Source organism: Orbicella franksi, chromosome 4 (assembly GCF_964199315.1).
Source record: "Orbicella franksi chromosome 4, jaOrbFran1.1, whole genome shotgun sequence".
Lineage (NCBI taxonomy): Eukaryota > Metazoa > Cnidaria > Anthozoa > Scleractinia > Merulinidae > Orbicella > Orbicella franksi.
Window position 1 is genome coordinate 23,931,709 of NC_138148.1, and position 20,592 is coordinate 23,952,300.

Genomic DNA, 20,592 nt, shown 5'->3' on the forward strand with positions numbered 1-20,592 from the left:
GCAAGAAGATGTTTTAGATAGTATGACCGTAAAGGATTTTCTCTGAAAGAAGTCGTCGAGTTCTGCTAAAAATGTCTGGCTACCCAGTCGTGTTAAATGTCTATGACATGGTATGTAATATTACTTCATGCTTAAGCAGACACCCCGTAAAACGTAAAACGTGAACAAAAATGTTTGTTAGTTTTATGTTAATCACGAGAGTCTTAATGGACTTCCTGAAGACTTAGAACCTATAAACATTCGAGAAAAGCGAATTATAGTGTTTTGTATCTCTTTTGTAGTACTGGATAAATCAATATACGTTTCCTGTTGGTCTCGGAGTCTTCCACTCTGGAGTAGTTGTGCACGGCAAAGGTAAGTCGAGCTGAAAACTTCGGATTTAAGCTTAATTTTAAAAATTATGCAGGATTGACTGGTGAGATTAGCTTATTAAATTATATGTCAAACGCGTAGTTTATTGTTTGGTCGGCATCTCAATAGTTCCTTTTTTCCATTGTCTCAATTATTCAACCATCTTACTTTTAATAAATGGCTGTCTTTTTTTGTCAAGTCCGCTAAAAATTTCTATATTTCGATCTGAAGAAATTAAAATTTTATTCTTGCGCGGGCGTTGAAAGGTGTTTCCAGCTGTTGTTTTTGTGTTTACTTGATAATTGTGAAATAAGTTTTTTTTGTTAGAAATAGAAACGCTAGTACTGTTCATTAAGGTTTTAACTGACGTTCAGAACTAACACATGATAACTTTCATCAAGGTTGATATTAGCAATACAGCTGTTTTCCCAATCAATTTCCATTTGGACTAATTTGAATTAGGCAACAAAAGTAGTCAAGACAATTTTAGAAATGATAGTCTGAACAATATTTCCAGGGCTACTCCCTGCAAATATATTAAGCGATAATTTGCTGGTTCTCCCTGCCTCGTCCCACTTCTACCAATGTTGTCAATTTTTAGCAGCTACAAATTATTTACTGTTTTTGATCCTTGTTCTGGTAACACAATATATTTATTCACAGCTTCACAGCTTTACACAGCACTTCATTTTCACGGCTTTCAACATGCATCGTTTTGCAACTCTTGCAAAGAAACACAAAGGAACAACGCGAGAGTCACATGACGCTACAAATACTGTCCCAGGGTATCCATGGGGTACCATTACAAGTCAAATCTGTTCGGTTTCTTACTTAGTCTACCCGTGCGGGTGTAACGGGCTGTAAAATTCTCCTCGCCTTATCCTCTATTGGAGAGGGCAACATTACGCTTAGGCTTAGTGATAGGAACAGTTTTACTATTAACACAGTTCGTTTCCAGCTTCTTCCCACCATGTACAGGAGGGTCTTCAGGAATCACTTGTGGGGTTGCTGATGCTATTTCTAATCTGTGTAGATGCTGCACACATCTGTTTAGAACACTCTTTTCCGTTCGCACTGTTGCCGTTGGCACAAGACCATCACGTCCAGGGTGAACTTCTGCAACTCTAGCCAGCGGCCATTTTCCACAGGACATGTTATCTTCTGAGACCAGCACAATAACTCCAACTTGTACGGGAGGTTCTTTATTATGCCACTTGCTTCTCATGGTCAAATGATGCAGGTACTCTTGCTTCCAATGCTTCCAATAGTGATTGAATAATCTCTGAGGGTAAAGGTACCTCTCCATGATTCTCTTACTGGACTCCTCTGGATTGTCTTGACTAACATCAGATAATTGGTTAAGTGGTCTGCCAATTGCGAGATGAGCAGGTGTAATGGGAGACGGATCTCTGTGATCATCACTCACTGCAGTCAGTGGTCTTGAGTTGATGACACCTTCAATTTTTACAAGTAATGTGTCCAGCTCAGTGAAGGTAAGCAGTGCTTTTCCCAGGACCTTGTGCAACGGTTCTTTGACTGCTCTACAAAATTGTTCTCACCAACCACCTCTCCATGGTGACCATTCAGTGATGAATTTCCACTTGATCCCTTTTGATGCTAACTCTGACTCAATGCGATTTTGATCCAGTGTGTCCCACATGGACTGGCTTTGTGTCTCGCGTTTGGAATACAACCTCTGGATTTCATTACTTGCGGCTTTGAATGTTTTTGCATTGTCTGACCACACTGTATGGCACAGGCCTCTGTGGCTTGTCATGCGACTAAAGACCTGTAGAAATGTGTCTGTAGTCAGGCTGTTTGTTAGCTCCAGGTGAACCACACGGGATGAAGCACAGGTAAATACACACATACCTTCTCTTCACACTTGTTCTCTCTTTCACGTATAGGGGCCCAGCAAAGTCTATACCGATGTGTGAAAACGGTGGTGAGGGTGTAACTCACTCTTTGGGTAGTGGTCCCATCTTCTGGCCACAAGGGCTAACACGTTGTCTTTGGCAAATGACACATTTTCTGATGATGCGCTTCACTTCACGTCTTCCTTGGGTTATCCAAATTCTCTGCCTCAAGGTTGAGAGCAAGGTTTCTGGAGGTATTGTCACATCTTTCAGCTGCAACAACTCTGATTTCCACGATGACCACTCCCGTTTGATGGCACTGTCTAATGGGTCATCCCATTCTAATCCTCTCCTCCACAGTTCTTGGAAAAGGATCCTTGCTCTCACAGTGAAAGGAGATATCAATCCCATTGGGTCGAACATTCTTGATGCTAAACTTAGAAGGCTCCTCTTCGTCATTGGATCATGGGATGAAACACTTTCATTTGGTGCAATGAATCTGAAGCAGTCAGAATTCAAGTTCCATGATACACCAAGGGCTTTTAGTGGTTCATGTGAATCACACTCCACTAGTAGTGACATTGCTCTTTTGTCTGGGTCTATGCCATCCATTACGAGCTTTGAATTGCTAGGCCATTTTGTCAAGTTGAACGCTGCTGCCATCATGATGTCTGACATCTCTTGTTGAAGTTTCAGTGCTGAGTTGTCTGTGTCAGCTCCTGTTAAGCAATCGTCTACATACTTACTGACATGAGCATTCACTGTTGCAATGGCAAGAAATGGACTAAAGTTCACTCAAAATGTCAGTCTTAGCATTCTGTAAACTTTTGGTGCTTCCTCTGTCTTTAGATCTCTCCACAGGTAACAGTGTACATCTTGATCCTTTGGTGCAAGCTTAATCTGAAGGTACATCTCCTCTACATCTGCTATCATTCCAACTCTGTGGGTACGAAAACGGATGAGGACAGAAGCAAGGTTGGGTTGCATCGCAGGACCAGGAAGGACACAGTCATTGAGAGAAACACTGTCTTACTCTTGGGCAGAAGCATCAAATATGATTCTACATTTTGTTGTCTGTCTGTCAGCTCAGAAAACAGCATGGTGCAGTAAGTACCGGACACCTCCATCTCCACTTGTCAGATCTACTACTTCCTCTGCAAACCCTTTCTCTACATACTGGTTGATCACAGTGGTGTAAGCTTCAGCTTTCTCAGGGTCTCGTTTCAACTTCCTTTCAATACTTTTGAGTCGTTTCACAGCTTGTGCATAGTTGTTTTCTAACTTTGGATGGTCTCTCTCCTATGGTAATCAAACTTTGTAGTTCTTGCCATCAAAGTTCAGTCCGTCGTTGAAGTCATTGACTGCAAGCTCTTCTTCTTGTGACATAGTTGGATTCACAGTTTCAGTAATGTTAATTGATTCTAGATCCCAAAACCGTCTCAGACTTGCGGTGACCTCATTATTCTCTACCATCATTAGCATGGATGATGTATGCTTTGAGTAACTGTCTACAGGCCCTGTAAGTATCCATCCGAAGTGAGATTCCACAGCTACCAGTGATTCAGGGTTCTCTCCTTTCTTACAAATCCCAGTTATAAATGAGTAGTAGTGATCAGCACCGATAAGAATGTCTACTTGGACTGAGTTACAAGGGTAGGAGTCTGCGAGAGTTAAACCTTGCAGGTGAGGGTTGTCCACAAGATTCAACATGACAGGTCCCAAGGGATTGCAAATCTTGGTTAGGGTAAGTGCTTCCATTTCCACAGCTTCTGTTGGATGTCCCCGGATCGGTGAGAGGGAGAATCGCACCCTTTGAAATCTCTTGGACTCACTAGTTTCTCTTCCTAGTGTTGCAACGCTTAATACTTCTGAGGAACCTTGCAGACCAATGGATTCTACAATGTTTTTACGGATATAGGACCGCTGACTTCCAGAATTGAGCAAAATGCGAGCTGTAACTTCTAGGCCATTCACTGATCGCTTGGCTAACGTTGTTTGAAGAATTGTCTCCTTCATAGTGGTAGAGGATTTCGATGCAGCCAATCCAGTCAACGTAGTATTGGTCGGATTCTCAGTTGCTGCAATTAGAGGCTGACTATGCAGTAACCTGTGAGGACATTTTCCACAGTTCACAACTGGACACTTGGGTTGACGACAGATTTTAGAGAAGTGCTTGCTGTTGGTTGGTTTTAGGCAATTAACACACAACTTGCTCTCAATATTTCAATGTTTCATCGTAATATAAGAAGCTCACAAAAAAATTTCGCTTTGCTTGAGGATTTCATTTATTCCCTTGATAAAAGACCAGAAATTCTTGCTATTACAGAAACCAGATTAAATGCAAACTCTGTTTGTAATGTGGATCTTTTAAACTATGAACTTTATCATACTGACTCACCTACATCGGCTGGTGGGACAGCTATCTACATCACTAAGACTCTTAAATCTATAGCCAGACCTGATATAAAATTTAATATGCAGCTAGTGGAATCATGGTGGGTTGAAATCGATCCATGTAATGGCAAGGCACCTATATTAATTGGATCCATTTATAGACAACCTGGTGTAAATATAGAAGAATTTGCTAAACAGCTCGATGATCTAATTAAAAAAAGTGCAGAATAGATACCAACTATGCATTCTGGGACAGTTTATTGACCCATGGCTTCCCTTGCAGAATCTACAACTTGGGACTGCTGGTGGTTTTGCCTCACTGAACAAAGCAGACGCAGTTGACACTTGTTCTTGGTCACTTACCAGTATTTCAATGAACTGTGGATTCCTTTGCCCATCTCTACTCTTATTTGTACTATGACTTTTCAGACTAAGATTTCCTTGAAGATTTCTTTTGCCTGCCTCTTTGGATACAACTTGTCAATTGAGGAACGTAAAGAACAATTCAAGATCAATCTCATCGACTTGGGTGTCAGCCAGTTCTAATTCCCACTTCTCTAATATTGCAGAGGGTAACTTGAACTCAAGTATTGGTAACAAAATACACTCATGACTCTTCGGGATTTCTCCAAGAGCTTCCAAAGCTCTAGTTCTGTTCTTTGGAGTATCATGGAGATCACGAAGGGATGGTGTTGTTACAACAGATTTTGCATCTATCTGAACAACTGATTTGACAAGGGATGAGATAACCTCTACTAACCTCTGAATCAAGACTTTTTTCTTTCCAGTTGTCAGCAATCCCTTTCCTTTAAGCAATCCATGTACTGTAGTTGCTCCACTGATTTTTGAGATAGCTTGTCTTCTATTTCAAAGTCACTTGAATATTTGGCAGCCATCTTGTCGTGCATGTGGTTAGGAGTGTTGACTATAATCCACAGCAAATTGTACTTGTGATCGTTCAAATCCACAGCTCGAAGGACCATTAATGTTCTGGTTACACAACATATTTATTTACAGCTTCACAGCTTTACACAGCTCTTCTTTTTCACGACTTTCGTCATGCATCATTTTACAACTCTTGCAAAGAAACATGAAGGAAGAACGCGAGAGTCACGTGATGCTACAAATACTGTCACGGGGTACCCACGAGGTACCATTACAAGTCAAGTCTGTTCGGTTTCTTACTTAGTCTACCCATGCAGGTGTAACAGTCTGTAACAATCCTATACATAGAGGTTGGAAACTTTTTGGAAATTTTGACAGCACTGACCTTTAACTCGGGTGAGTAACTCTCAAAATGCACTCAGCTGGTGTAATTTTCACTTGCCCAGAAAGATGCCTGAAGTCCCATTTCTTAAAAAAAACTCTGCAATGATTCACAAACCATATGTTTTTTCTGGTATCTTGTAATCACAGATGCCCAACTTGCCATTTGGTGTTACACTTTCTTTTTCTGGTCCATTTACCAGATGCCTCCTTAGGATTGTGGACCTAGTTAATTCTAGTGTTTTATCCTCAATATTTCCACGTTTCTGATTTCACATGTGTCCCTAGAATCAAGACATTAGAGTAAACAACTTGTTGGCACATGGTAGACTGACATTCTTTCTTTCAATGAAAAATTATACTAAATGACCTTAAACCCAAAGATACATGTAACTACAACAGAGGTACTTTGATTTTCAAAACAGTTCCTATCGACGAATCTTTGTGAGATTCATTCATTCCTTCCTCCATTGCTGCCTGCATTCCCCAAGCCTTCAAGTGGGGATATGTAGAAAGCTATGCAGTACGTTTTCTGCTCTGAAGGTTTTGTGTGGATGCAGCAATTTTTCTTAATTTCCTTCATGATCCTAATTCCATTTCAATTAAAATATTTTATAATGGAAGATCAAGGTCTATTTTTTTCAGAAGGCTTCCAATATTAAATGCAACAGAAGACTTTTTCTCAAATCAAAGTTTACCCTGTCTAATACACGTAAGTAGGTTTACTAAGGAAAACCTTTGCAGATACAGTCAAACCTCTCCACAATGGCCACCTTGGGGACAAAGAAAATGGCCCTTGTGGTGAGGTGATCATTAGTGAGGGTTCAACTATGGTTACCAAAACGGCCATCCATATTGTGCAAAAATAGGATAGTGACCCCCATTTTTTATTGCCTTTTTGGTTACATTCATAAATAATGAACAGTCAAGTCTTTAAATTTTCCTGGAATCACCTTGATTAAGTTCCTGCATGAGACTGCATTTAATTGTTTGTGTCAGACTTTCTCAAGGACATGATCTTTTTAATATATAGACCAAGACACTTGCTGAGACCAAGCCATGCATTTTTTTTGTTATCATTTCCATCCTGTAGAATATGCATTTGGTGGTCATCCAAACAACTGGTCAGGAATATTTGAAATGAGCCCAAAATCTGTGGAGGTGTTAGGAGATGATTTCAAATTCAGGTTGGTATTGTAAAGAACTTGCAAACAATTTTGTCATAAAAATTGAACAGTGTCGGGGTATCAATGGTTTACATGGGTACACTATCTAGGCAAGTGTAATTGTTCAGGTTAGTCTAGCAGGTTTTACTATCTAAGAAACAGAACATTTTCAGTGTTTCTATCAAGTTTAAGTGGAATTCTGCTTACAAGCATGCTTTTGTCAATGCATGAGACCGCATGCACCTTGAAAGACCTAAAAATTCCTTGAATTTGAAAACCTTCAGAAAAGAAACAACATTTTAACTTGAAAAAAAAAATGTTTCAACACAGTGGCATGTGCATCCGTGTAAGATGGGGGATTTGCATTTGTAATACAGCTATAATCTTTTCCTTCATTTTCAAGTTTTTTTTGAATGTGTAATATAATTCTTAAAAATACAGTAAATGCAGTGTTTACCAGGACATGGAACTTGATCAGTGCATACACTGTAACTTGCAATGACCTTGACAAATTTCTATCCCCTCTGTGATAATATTCTTGAGTTTTCTCCCTCTTCCGGCCAGTACATGTTGTCTGCCTCTGCGTGTACTTTGTTTCATTTTGCCATATTGTTTACTGTCATTTTCAGCCTAAAAACTACTTTTTCATGCAATGTCTAAATGAAATCCATATGATGAATTCCTTGTATCTTCACCTAAAAGAATTGTAGGACAAAGGTGGGTTTCATGAGCTACTCTGCTGAGCGGGCACTATAATCTATCATCTGTTACATGTAGTCACCTGATAGTGCCTGCACATGATCATTCTATGGGATCAGTTTTGGCCATTGACAACAAATTAAAGGAAAATGATAGTGGTCAATAATAAAAGTAGATAGAAAGGAATGGCTTAAATGCTAAATATACCTTGTTTAGAAATTACTGTGGGAAAAAGAAGCTTATTAGGAAAATCACTCAGTACCACACTTACTTTTTAATATCAAAATAAACATTTACTTCACTTGTGGATCTATATATTTCAACAGTTACAATGTAGTGCTTGTCAACAGCCTGTGTTTCTTTTGAGGTTTAGAAGTATGGCTCCTGACACACACACTCTAACAGGGTGTTTTCTTAAAACTGAATTAAGAAAGACTGTGGCAGTCTAATCTTAGTTATGGGGATGGAATACAGAACAGCACATGGCAGTAAGAGGGTGCTTTCCATTCAATGAAAAATTCTGGTTTGAATTTCCGGAAATTTCCTGTGCTAAATGGAGCAGTATTTTCCGGAATTTCCAGAAAAGAGACATTTACCTTGCGAGGTATACCAAAGTTTTGAGAAATTTCTTACCGGGGATTTCCATTCCATTTGACTTTCCTTCCGGAATTTCTGGAATTTTTGTTTGAATGGTTCACCTTTTGGAAATTGAACAATTTTTGGATTTTCCAGAACCTTTCTCTGGAAATTTGCACACCATTTGTCCCTGTTTCAAAGTTTTTGGAATTTTTGTTTGAACAGAAAGCACCCAGAATTTCTTAAGTCTCTTGCTTGATCTGGCTTGCTTACTTACTGTTATGCTTGGAACTCACTCACTAATTCTTTTATTTACATGCGTATTGTCTTGGAATGAAGGGAAACTCTAACAATTGGAACAACAAAACTTTTGCCTAACGAAGTGGAGGATCTTTTGAGAAGAATGGGAAAAAACTACCAAGGACGCTTTTATCATTTAATAGACAAGTATGAATGACTCAACTTGTTTTCAGGATTTTCAATTTAGTTAATATTTGCAACTTACAGTTGTTTGAAGCAAGTCTAAACTTTTGCTTTTAAAGGAGGTAGTCAGATTGTGGTAGATGTGGGGACCACTCTTTGACTGGTTGAACTTGTACCATGACAAGTGGTATGATCGGTCTTCTAAATGGTCTTCTTTAGGTCCAAAGGGATATTTGAATTCATTCAATTATTGCTTTATTAAAACCATTCCATTTTGTAATGGGAGTCAAGAAATCTCACTTGCATTGACTTGTGTAGAAGAAGTGAGATTTAAGAAATAATCAAAGAAAATCAAGCTGTTATCTTTGTGGATATCGGAAATAGTGGACCAGTGATTTAGTTGATTTGCACAACTGGATTCCATGCTATTGCACGTTTAATTAATAACAGTGCAAGCCTGCAAATAATTTTTGTCTATAAGCAGTTTATTTGTCGCCCACAGACAAGTTTTGACCTGACAAAAAGCCAGTCTGGTGGGACAAATTTTTTTTGTCATTAGAAACTAAAATAAGAGACATTTGAGACATTTTGGTATTAATTTTCAGTGTAGACCCTTTGCCAAAATGTTGGTTGCAAATTCAAATGGCTTAAAAGTAAAGTCAACTGAGTGTAAAATCAATACTGGCTTACCCGTTGAAAATTGACAAATTTACAAATGTTTGTACCCCTAGTTTGCCTTCACTTACTTGATCACACTTGTATTCCATATTTTCCTGCGTATAAAGTTTCCCATGTGGACGGCTTGTCAGAATAAAAACTCACTTGCAATAACATTCAGAGACTTGAAAATTGGCTGAAACGAATTCTTCGACTTTTTTCTGAAGGCAAATTTCCCTTGAAAATTTTTGGGGTGGATTGAATAAAAATATATGCGTAGTTAGATGACATTCCATTGGAAGTGGTCGTGACTACAAAGCATGACTAATTTGAACATTCGCGCCTTGTCACAAAAACGTGTCTGTGGCACGGAAACTAATTCAAAATATATTGAACCACAGACGTAAAAAAAACTATAAAGAGCTATAAAACTAATTTTTGATCATATTGACTGGAAATACATTTGGTTTCGTTTTAGAGGTTTTAAAGTTTTTGAAAGCGATTGCATTCAGATAAACGAAACATGAGAATTTGGGCCGTGTATCCAAGTTGCATAATATTTTAGTCGCGTCAAATTACGACTGAGAATTAATTCCACAACACGTGCAGATAACAAACGAGTAACAACATATAAGACCTCAGATTTAAGTAGTCTTTTAGACGAACATAATTCAGACTAAATGGGGCTTCACAATCTTTCAAGACACCATCCCAAAATGCAAAAATTAACACGTAGCCTGAATAGTGGCACTGATGTGTCATATTTACAATTCGACGTGACGTGTGAGACAATGCATTGGGCGTGATAAAATTATTTCTCAGAAATGGATTAAAAACAAAACAGATAATAAAGATTTTTTGCTTAGTAATGTGTGGCAGTACAATAAAATAACTTGTTCCATATTCTGCCACAAATTTCCAATTAAGTTATTTTTCATTTAGCAGAAATGCCAGGTCAGAGTGTCCAACCAGGCTAAGCTTGTACCTGTCAAAACCTCAAATTTACCAGACAATTGTCCGATGACCGACTGTTATTTGCAGGCTTGCAGTTAGATTGCTGTGGCACGTGGTGATACATATCTGTACTGTACTTGTAATGGGCTTTTCCCAATAGTGATTATGATGGTACTATGATCCTTGTGATCATATGACTTACTGCCCTGGGATAAGTGCTCTTCATTGAATGTCAGCATCTCTGACTGACAAGTTTTTCAGTGATCAAAATGACCAGAAAGGCCATGTAATGAGGCAAAACGAAAAAAGAAAGAAAGAATTTAAAGGAACAAGCCATAAAAGGAAATGAGTGACTGCAATCATGACTGATGTAACTCATTTGAAACTGATTGATTAAAACAAACAAACAATCTTGTCAAGTTGGTGTAAAGAAGTACTGACAGTTATTGAACGTAATAGTCAGCGTCAGGTTTGCCATGAGGGAATCTGGATCTTGACTGAGTAGGATATTTTCCCTCAAGGGAAGGGACATAGGAAAATATGACTGGGATCAAGATTAGCCAAAGAAAGCCTTTGTGATTACGGGAACGTTCTGGTCTGAATGGCGGGATCAAAGAACCATTTGGTGAACATTGTTTTGTGGATACAAAATTATGGCCTTTTACATGTGCCCATCACTTTTAACCTGAGGACACCTTACTCCTGAGAAAAAAAAAACAGTTATGCCAAAGATGAAAATCTGCCAAAGTAACTCAAAAGTTTTAATAATATTGACTGGTGTTGAAGTTCAGTCAACAGAAAATTGAACTTTGGTAGGATTGTAGAGTGCAGTTAGTCCAAAATGAGTTAACTACAGAGAAAGTAATATTTAATAGGCTATATATCTTATCCCGTGTTCTCATGTCAGTGCAATTCCTAGTACTTAGATTGGGCTTGGGCAAATTTATTAGTTCATACTCTGGGGAGATTGTATTAATAAATTTAATGTATATTATATAATAGCAGGATGAAATCTTTAATATTTCATGCTTTGACATTTCTGTTCTAGGAATTGTAATCACTTCACTTCAGAATTTTGTCAGGTAAATTGTTGTTTGTTGTTTTCTTTACCTAACTGTACGTGAACTGTGTAATGCATATACCCATGCTACATGTGCTGCTATATTTATTAACAAATATATTACTAAATAAATATTCACTGGATTATCATGTGAAATCAAAACTCAAATTTTGCTGCCAAAGATGAGGATGCCTGGGGCAACTAAGCCAAGGCAGCAGTTGTAATCTGTATGATATGTAAGGTCAAACTTTCAAACTTATTTTACCACAATGTAACACTTCTATTGTGTTTTGTTTTATCCCAATGCATCACTTGCATTAATCTTCAAACAAGAAATAAACTGTTAAGTCAAACTACAAAATCAGATTCCTTTGTACATGTATATTTCAAATTCTTGCATAATATTTTCTTCGAGTTTTCCTCAATTGCGGTTCATTCACATAACAGACATCTACCGGTAATCCCCTATTTTGGGGGATGCCATTAAAACAAGGTTAGGTAAATTGTGTGCATTCATTTTCACCATGATATGTGTTGAAAGGCAACAATCTTTACCTGTTAGCTACTCTTACTAAATACCAAATGGAGCTTGCTCTTCCATGTTCTCACTATATTAGGGACTGATGTCCACAGTTTTTATTAAGCTATTCAGAGCAACTCTTTTCAAGTTCAATGTGTTTTTATTATTCATTTTAGTGTATTTGCTTTGCCATCAGAGTTGTTAGATGCTGTTGCATTATTTAGGGAATCTTTCATGTAACTTATCTCAACTAGTTTTCGTTGCACCATTGTGAGACAAGTTTCATAAAAATTTGTCAAGTAGGGCTGGAAACAATAACCAGTTATTGTTGATGGACAATGGCTGTCTTGATTGAGGATTTCACTGATCAAACTTTTGTCTTGCCGGTCATGTTGAGTGGTCTGCACATTCAATCATATTGAAATAAACCCAAGTTGGCATGCCATTGTTTACTAGCTATCGGCATACACCTTGCTGTATTGCAGAACTTTGATCTGAAATGATATCAACTAGAACTGTTTGTTGACAATCCGTGTATTGAATCTCAAATTGAAAATATTTTTCCTGTACTAATTTTCAAGTTGTCCATTTCCTCCTGGATTCAAACTAGTTCCAAAGCCCAGAATATACAGGTGTACATTAAAGTGAAATTGAAAGAAACTAAAAAAACCCTCTGTCACTTCTCCAGAAGTTTATCTGCCTTTTATGCTGTGGTATTTGCACAGTTTTATGACCCTGCACAGTACATGTGGCTAGCGTGATTCATACACCTGTAGTTGTTATACAAGGTGCAACCATTCTCCTGTTTTCCAGCTATAGAGAAAAACACACTGTCACTTAATTAAATACATTCAAATTTAAAAAGGTATGAAATGCAATACAGAAAAAAAGAGTAATTATATAGCTCCACCCGACAACCTGGCAACCACAAGTTGGCTGAATTGACAGGGAGGGAGAGGGAAAACATGATTTATATGGTATTGATCGGTGAAACAAAACAAAAAAAATATCTGGCTTGAGTAATAGACCTTTCCCACATTCCACTTCAGTGCGTATGAACAATAGTACCAGAGCGAGGTTGGGGTGGGCATTTTCATACATTTACTGTATTTTTGTCCTCCCTGACCTTGACTTGACGCTATTGTTTGTTGGAATACGGGAAAGGTCTATTAACCTTGCTTATTTGCCTAATTAACCTCACCTGTTTATACAAGTGTACTAAAACAAAATCAGAAACAAATCAAATTATTTTTATAGCTTTTATTGTTGTGGATTTTTATCCAAAGAGTGGTCGTCCAAAGAACACTCTCACTCTAACATTGAACTTCCAATATTTAACACTCTCACTCTTCACTCTTGAATATTTCTCATAATGATAGCTGATTAATTGCCAATATAATTGACCTTTCTCATAAATGGCTGCCAATTGAAAATTCTTTTGTCTGCATGTAGATTAGCCTCACTTAACTCATTTGAGAGTAAAATTTCTTTTGAATTATCAATTCAAAAATGGGGTTAGTCAGGCTAATTTTGATACTTACAAACAAATTTTTAAATAGCAGTCATGTATGAAAAGGGTCTATAGATAGGGGTGGTGGTAGATTTACCCTTGGCTAATAGTACTTGTTTATTTAATACATTGAGTGATGGTTACATAATTTCGATTGGGTATTTTAGGCTTTGTGTAACAAATCAATACCTGCTTGGGTGAATAGATTAGCATCTGTTGGTTCATATTTGCCATTCCTGCTGAAGTGTATTCCTAGAGAATGGATAAGTCCAGAGCCCTGTTCCCCAACTCGAAGCCCAAGCTACGTATCACATCCATTTAAAGGTACCGGTAATTAAGATATTACATGATATGTTAGCATACATGTGGAGTGGAACAGATTACATGTAAGTGACTGATCCACTGCTTGTAGCTTTATATCTGATGCTTTGCATGTGCCTACATGTGTTTGCTTTGCATGACTGTGTGTCAATTGAGGCATTCATGTACCTGTTGCATTAGACAGCTGCTGAACGCATTTGTGAATGAAAGCCTTCAATCTAGTTTTACTACGTTCTTAGTACAAAGCACAGCTGCCAGAGGAAGGTTTGAAAAGGCAGTTGTGTGAGTCATGGAAATTTCATTCTGCAGTTTGTGTAACTGTATTGCTCTGGTTCAGTCATGATAATATTGAAGCATTAATATAATAATAACTTACACGAAAAAATTACTCGATTCTGACTGGCTTAGAGCAGTGCGGTTGAAGTGTAACACCAGAGCAAAAAGTGTAACACCAGTGCAAATAACACATCACAATTTTAGATTGTGGTTGGCTGAGAAAAGATAGGAAATTTTGTAAGCCTGTGATATCACATAAAATAATGATGAAAATTTAGTGCGGAAAGTTTGAAAAAAGTTTTCTTGAATGAGAAAAAATGGCTTCAAGAGAGATCTTCTACTATTTCCTCCACGCAAATTCTTTCATGTTTATATTATTAATAAGTAATCATACGGTTTTTCTTGTTCAAGTTGGAATTAATTTGCACTTGTGAGTTTTCAAAAAGCTGAAATTGCACTCGCCAAAGCGGTTCGTGCAATTTCAGCTTTTTGAAAAACTCACTCATGCAAATTAATTCCGAATTGAACTCGAAACCGTATGATTACCTATACTAATTGCATTTGGTTTTTCAGATATTTTTATAATTCTGATTATGTGGTTCCAGAAAGTATTCTTACCAACCCTGAAGGGTTATTGGAAATTCCAAAGGGAAGGGGTCTCAGAAAAAGGCACAAATTTTAAAGGAAAGTATGAACCAAAACTGGAATTTTCAGAGAGATAGGGTGTTCAAACAGAAAAACCCTCCTGTTTCCTGTAAATAATGAAATAAACAGACACAAAGAAGTGACTCAGAAGTTATTGATTTTATGTTATATACATGAAAAGAGCAGAATACATCTGGACAATTTCAAATGGTGAATGCTCCAGCTAAAAAATAGTATAAGATTCTTATTTTATGTACTTCATGATGCAGTACAGTTTAAGTACCTTTTCATTTATCAAAGATTGAAAAAAAAATAGATGGCTTGACCATGAAAGCTTAAATGGAAACTGGTCTCTAATGACTTTGACTTGACAAGGAAACTGACTGACAACTTTGTTTAAACCTGTTTAAAGGAACCATTCACAATCCTATATGGAAAAATTATGGGATATTGTGATAAATCACCAGTTAAAAAACAGGCTTGCAGAGTACGAAGTGGTTGTTTTATGGCAGCCCAGTTACAATTACAAACAAGAGGTTTCAAGAGCTTAGAACTGGGTCTGGCAGTTTAATCACTCAAAACCACTTTTATTGGGTGAAAGGCCACAGTGAAACCTTTCTAAAACAAGGTCAAAAAATCACATGAATAACAAAAAAGTCTGAGGCTTGTGTATGTGATTTCATTTTGTTAGGCATATACCGTATTTACTTAACGCCACCCCCAATTGAGTGCCTCCCTTGGTAAGTGCAGTATTTGGGAAGAAAAGTTAATGAGCACTGCCCCAGGAGTGAAACGTTCCATGGCCTGGATCCGGTACTTTTGCGAGGAATTCTGTGTAACTCAAAATCCATTACAAAGCAAGTCTAACACAGCATTGGAGATCTATTTTCACCAAAAGTGGTGTTCTTCAGTTCAAAATGATTGTACTTCACCGCTTGCCCATTAATGTCTCTGTTTAAAATTCTCAAAGTTGACTACATACATACATACATACATTACTTTATTTACCCTCAGATTTCAGAGTAGCTTATGCAGCTAATATCTCCAAGCATTCAACCATCAGATGAGAGATAGACCACCACACTGGGAACTACGTCCCCTACTCTTTTCAATCAGTGTGTGGGTTCTTTTACATCCCAGAGAATTAATTATGAAGAGTTCTGAGACGGGGCCTACAGTTTATCGTCCTTATCCGAGAAGACTAGAAACTCTAACCATTTGCTGATGTCATTACAAAGGCAGCACTTTCTCCTCAATTATTTAAAGACCCTGAGTGTTGGTCCGGCTGGGGTTTGAACCCGCGACCTCCCGCACACTAGTCCGGTGCTCTACCACTGAGCTAACCAGTTGTCGGTCTGATGACACCAATTGAAAAGTGTATGAAAGACAAATGGTGACAATAAAAATGACACTTCTGTTCATTATTGTTAAATTTTGTCACAGATTGAAAATGTACCTTTGAATTAAAATAAGAAACTTCTTTGTCACTTTCATTTTTTAAATAAACACCACTCTCAAATAAGCACTGCCCTCGAATAAACGCCACATTTGAGGTGTGAAAAATTCAATAAGTGTTGCGGTGCTTATTCAAGTAAATTCGGTATATGTCAACTGTGTGAGTGAACTGACAGACACCATAATTATCATTGACCTATAAAAAATTAACCTCTATTAATTGCCTTGTGAGAAAGATAGTCCTTTAAGCTCTACGTACAGTTCTTTTTTTAATTAGTATACATAATTGTGTAATTTTCTTATAGACTGCACTGTGTCAGATGAAGATGATCAACCAAGGACTAAGACTAAACACAGATGACAAGTACTCCATTCTTCATAGCCGTATGAGCATCTTCTGCAGCAGTACCAGAATTAGCTTTGGTATCTTACGGCAGCAATTATTTGTCTGGAAGAAGGGACTCTGTCTAAGGTTCCTAAAGCAGAAAAAGATACCAAGTTGTCTCCATCAATTAAGAAATTAGTCATATTTATTACAAATTAAAAAGTCAATTTGGGGGGGTGGGGGATTTTGGAACTTCAGATTTATTGTGTGGTCATTCATTTTGACTGGGTTTGGGGTTTTTCCTTGAACTTTCTGGGTTTTTTCTTGTTGGTATCCTTTGCAATGTGTGCTATAAACAGCAATTTTTACATCTGACAGTTGGTTATGCTCAGATGGTAGATCATGTACTTTAGCAAGATCAAGTATTATTCATACTTAGGGATGGACCATTTGACTTTTAAAGGGGTGTGTGGGTGATTTGATATCTAGGTATGATTTTTTTATCCTTTTAACGCATTAGGGAGTTTTTTTCTCAGGATGTGTGTATCCATGATATTTTTTCGTCATGCAACATGCTTTTTTTCTGGCTCTCTGATCATGAACATGCAGTGGTTGACAGCACATTAATTTTTTTGGGTACAAGAATCCTTGTAGGATATTTTTTTTTGTAAATCACCCAACCTCTCCCTCAAAGTCAAATGGTCCATCCCTTAGCTGTTTCTTGATGCAATTCAAAAGGTGGGCTTCTGGTTGGTGAATTAGTGATTGTGATTCTTTTATTTCTCATATTGAGTTTTGATCCAGGCCATTTTAGGCTGTTTTGCCAGTTTTTTTTTCCAAAGTTCTCCCTCCCAGTATTTGCAAATATTATTATTTATTGAATGCTTATTCACTAATAATTCCATGGAAATGGAAGGCACTTAATTGCCAATGAACAGCCTGTTTACTGGCTATTTGAATGAATCGTCTGAGTTTTGAAAGAACCAATTGCATGGCCTGTAGGGTTGTTCAGGCTAATTTGCCTGTCTGTCTGTAAAAGTATTTTAAGAGGATTGAATGTTAGAACCGTAAATATTTCTCTGATAAAGATAAAAGGAACTCAATAGTTAGCTGGTTAATTAGAGATGTATCTGTGTACTTTGAAGCCATGCAAGGTATTCTTGTCCCATCGATGTTGAAAACAGTTTGTCACTAATTTTCTAGACTAGTCTTGGAAGTGATAATTAACATTCAAAAAGACATCACATTGGGGAGAAAGGTGGTAACACAAGAGGCAGTGGGGTATTTTTAACAAACTTCAAGGCGTTAAAAAAGTTATGAAACAGTGTTGAGTGTTTAAAATATCTTCTCAGTTGAAACTTAAACAAAAGAGAATAACTGAGAACTATAGTGAGTTCTTATTAGTAATAATTGTTCTCTGCTAATGCGGTCATCATCCTCCTGTGCCATCACACGTGCGCTATGATTTTTTTGTTTAATCTCAATGAATTATTATTATGTTTGGGATGTATGCTAGTGTGCAATACCACCACACAGCAATGCGTGGTTCCAGAAAATATCCATACCCACCCCAAGGAGGGTTATTGGAAATTCCATCAGAAAGTATGAACCAATCCTGGAATTTAAATAGGGATGTGGGGTTCAAACCAAAAAACCCTCCATGGAAGGGGTATGGAACAACATAATTTCAATTTCTGCCTTCAGCACCTATTTAGTTAATTTGGTGGCATTTTAAAAGGCATGAAGTGTTAAATATTTTGGAACATTTTGAGTTGATTTAGCATTTCTCCTTTTTAACTAATTGCTTGGGGCAAGCCTAGTTCTTAATAATTCTCTGAAGGTTTCATCGTTGTTGTTTGGTTTTTGGTGCATGGGCCCATGCTTGCAGACAGTAAGTGTTAACCTGTTTAATTGATTGATGCCTTTTACAGTTTGTTACTATGCAAATGGGATGTGCAGCCAAATATACTTCAGACTCAGTCTAATGACCTGCAAATCGAGCAAATTTTTCACGAAGCAAAGAAAATGTTTGCTTGGCTGAAATTAAGTGAAGTCAAAAAATTGCCTTAAGCTTTAGATCACAAGAATGTGAGGCGATTATGAAAATGTATACTTACCAGAGTTTTTTGTGGTCGCTGAAACAACAGATAATCAAAAGAAAGCCAATGTTTTATTGACAAGTTGAGGTGTAGAGATATTTGCTCATTATCTATTTCATCGAGATTCCCAAATATTTGGATGACTCAGGTGACTGAAAGCAGCTGAGAGTCACGTTTTTTGAGCAAAATAATAATAATAAATAATTATATTATTATTAGCGAATCCAGCTAAGTTGGTTCTTCTATGCTCATATATGCTAGAATAAATTCGAACTTACAGTAAAAAAATTAAAATTATACAGTCGTGCTAAAAAATCTAAAGAGTTAAACATTAAATTAAAAGTCTTTCTTCTGCTTTTTCTTTAAAATATGTTTTGTCATGGCGATTGTACTCGTGTATATTATTCCAAGATCTAAGTGAGGCAGGCAAGGAATTAAAGGACTTTGAGGTGCAGAATTTGAAAGTTCAAGGTGTTGAGTCCAATTTGGTTGCTGGAGCGGGGAGTTCGTGCGGGTACATGCTGCTGTAATCTCAGGTGTTGAGGCCAGTGACTGCAGTACATGTAGATTGAGTTGAACGCTGATTTTACCATATGAAAGTTTCGTCTCTCAGCAATTGGAAATCAACCCAGTTTTAAGATGTTACACGTACACCTCTACAAATTTGCTTTTGTTTTCTGAATACTTTTCTTCTTTTGGTTTTGACCAAATTGCAACCCTTATCTTAGATTTAATTAATACATTACATAATCGTGAGTGTACTACAGCTGGTTGGCATTCCGATTTCCTCTGACCTCTGCGGCTGAACAACTTTTCTAAAGTTCTTGCTGATGGTAAAATCTGTCTTAGTGATTACAGCAAAATAAAAACTCGGACGCACTCTGGGATAAACTATGACTTGTGGGTACTTTTATTACAAACTGAATATGGAGAACTTGAAAAGAGCTTTCAAGACTGTGTATCTGGACATGCAGGAAGCTGTCTTGGTTTTCACAGAGTTATGGAAACAAGGTGTTTCTTGTAAATACTTGAGGGGAATGTTAGAATGTTAGCACCCAATCGAGTTCGCCCACCAAGTTCGTCCTTAAACACTTGTTGATAAATGTCTGCAATTTCTTGATCAGTAGTTTTGTCGATCTCCAGGTTTCCGAACCATACGGAAGGGAAGACTTCACCTTCGTATTGAAAATCCTGAACTTTGTTTGCAATCTAATACGTTTTTCCTTCCACCATCGAGAATGTCGATTGCGCTTTTCTTATCCTGGTTGTTATGTCCTTGTCAGTTCCGCCAGTTTCATTGATGATTCTTCCCAAAAACGTGAACTCGAACGCTCTTTCAACAGCTTCCCCATGAAGTTCCAATGATTCTTGTTGTTTCACGCCAATCCGCATCTCCTTTGTTTTCTGGATGTTGATTTTGATCCCTACCCGACCAGCAGTCTCTTGTCATCTTTCTCCTTTCACTTTCATATCAGCCAGTCGGTGTGTTAGTAAGCAAAGATCGTCAGCATAGTCCAAGTCTTGCAAGAGTTGGGTCAGAAACCACTGGAGTCCCAAACGTTTACTCTCGTATGCGTTCTTTGACACCCAGTCAAGTACCACAAGGAACAACAACGGCGAAAGAAGGCATCCCTGTCTCACACCGGTCTTGACCTTGATGGGTGGGCTCGGTCATAGTTCTTCTATGAAGCACTTGGGAATTAAATCCCTGATACTGAACCTTAAGCATATTGATGATTTTATTAGGCATACCGTAATGACGAAGAATCCTCCACAGAGCCTCCCTATCCAGAGAATCAAAGGCTTTCTCAAAATCCACGAATAACAAGTACGGGGGGGATTACCACTCGATTGTTTGTTCTACAACAATCCTCAGTGTGGCAATTTGATCGATGCAAGAACGATCCTTTCTAGATCCCGCCTGCTCGTCTCTCAGGGCTTCGTCAACAGCTACCTTCATTCCGTTCAGTTTGACCAGGATTAAGACTTTGCTGGGTATCGAGAGCACCATTATTCCCCTCCAGTTACCACACAAACTA

General features: G+C 37.8%; 1 pseudogene across 1 annotated transcript in view; it reads left to right on the forward strand.

Moving 5' to 3' along the window:
* The first annotated feature begins 23 nt into the window (after positions 1 to 23).
* The window catches only part of LOC145485078 (deubiquitinase DESI2-like), a 21,520-nt pseudogene continuing 951 nt past the window's right edge, over positions 24 to 20,592 (forward strand). The window contains exons 1-6 of the transcript XR_014049138.1: positions 24 to 110; positions 282 to 354; positions 6,961 to 7,054; positions 8,648 to 8,755; positions 11,391 to 11,424; positions 16,435 to 20,592. The exon at positions 16,435 to 20,592 is cut by the window's right edge and continues 951 nt beyond it. The product of XR_014049138.1 is annotated as a deubiquitinase DESI2-like (transcript). The remainder of the gene's footprint in view (positions 111 to 281; positions 355 to 6,960; positions 7,055 to 8,647; positions 8,756 to 11,390; positions 11,425 to 16,434) is intronic.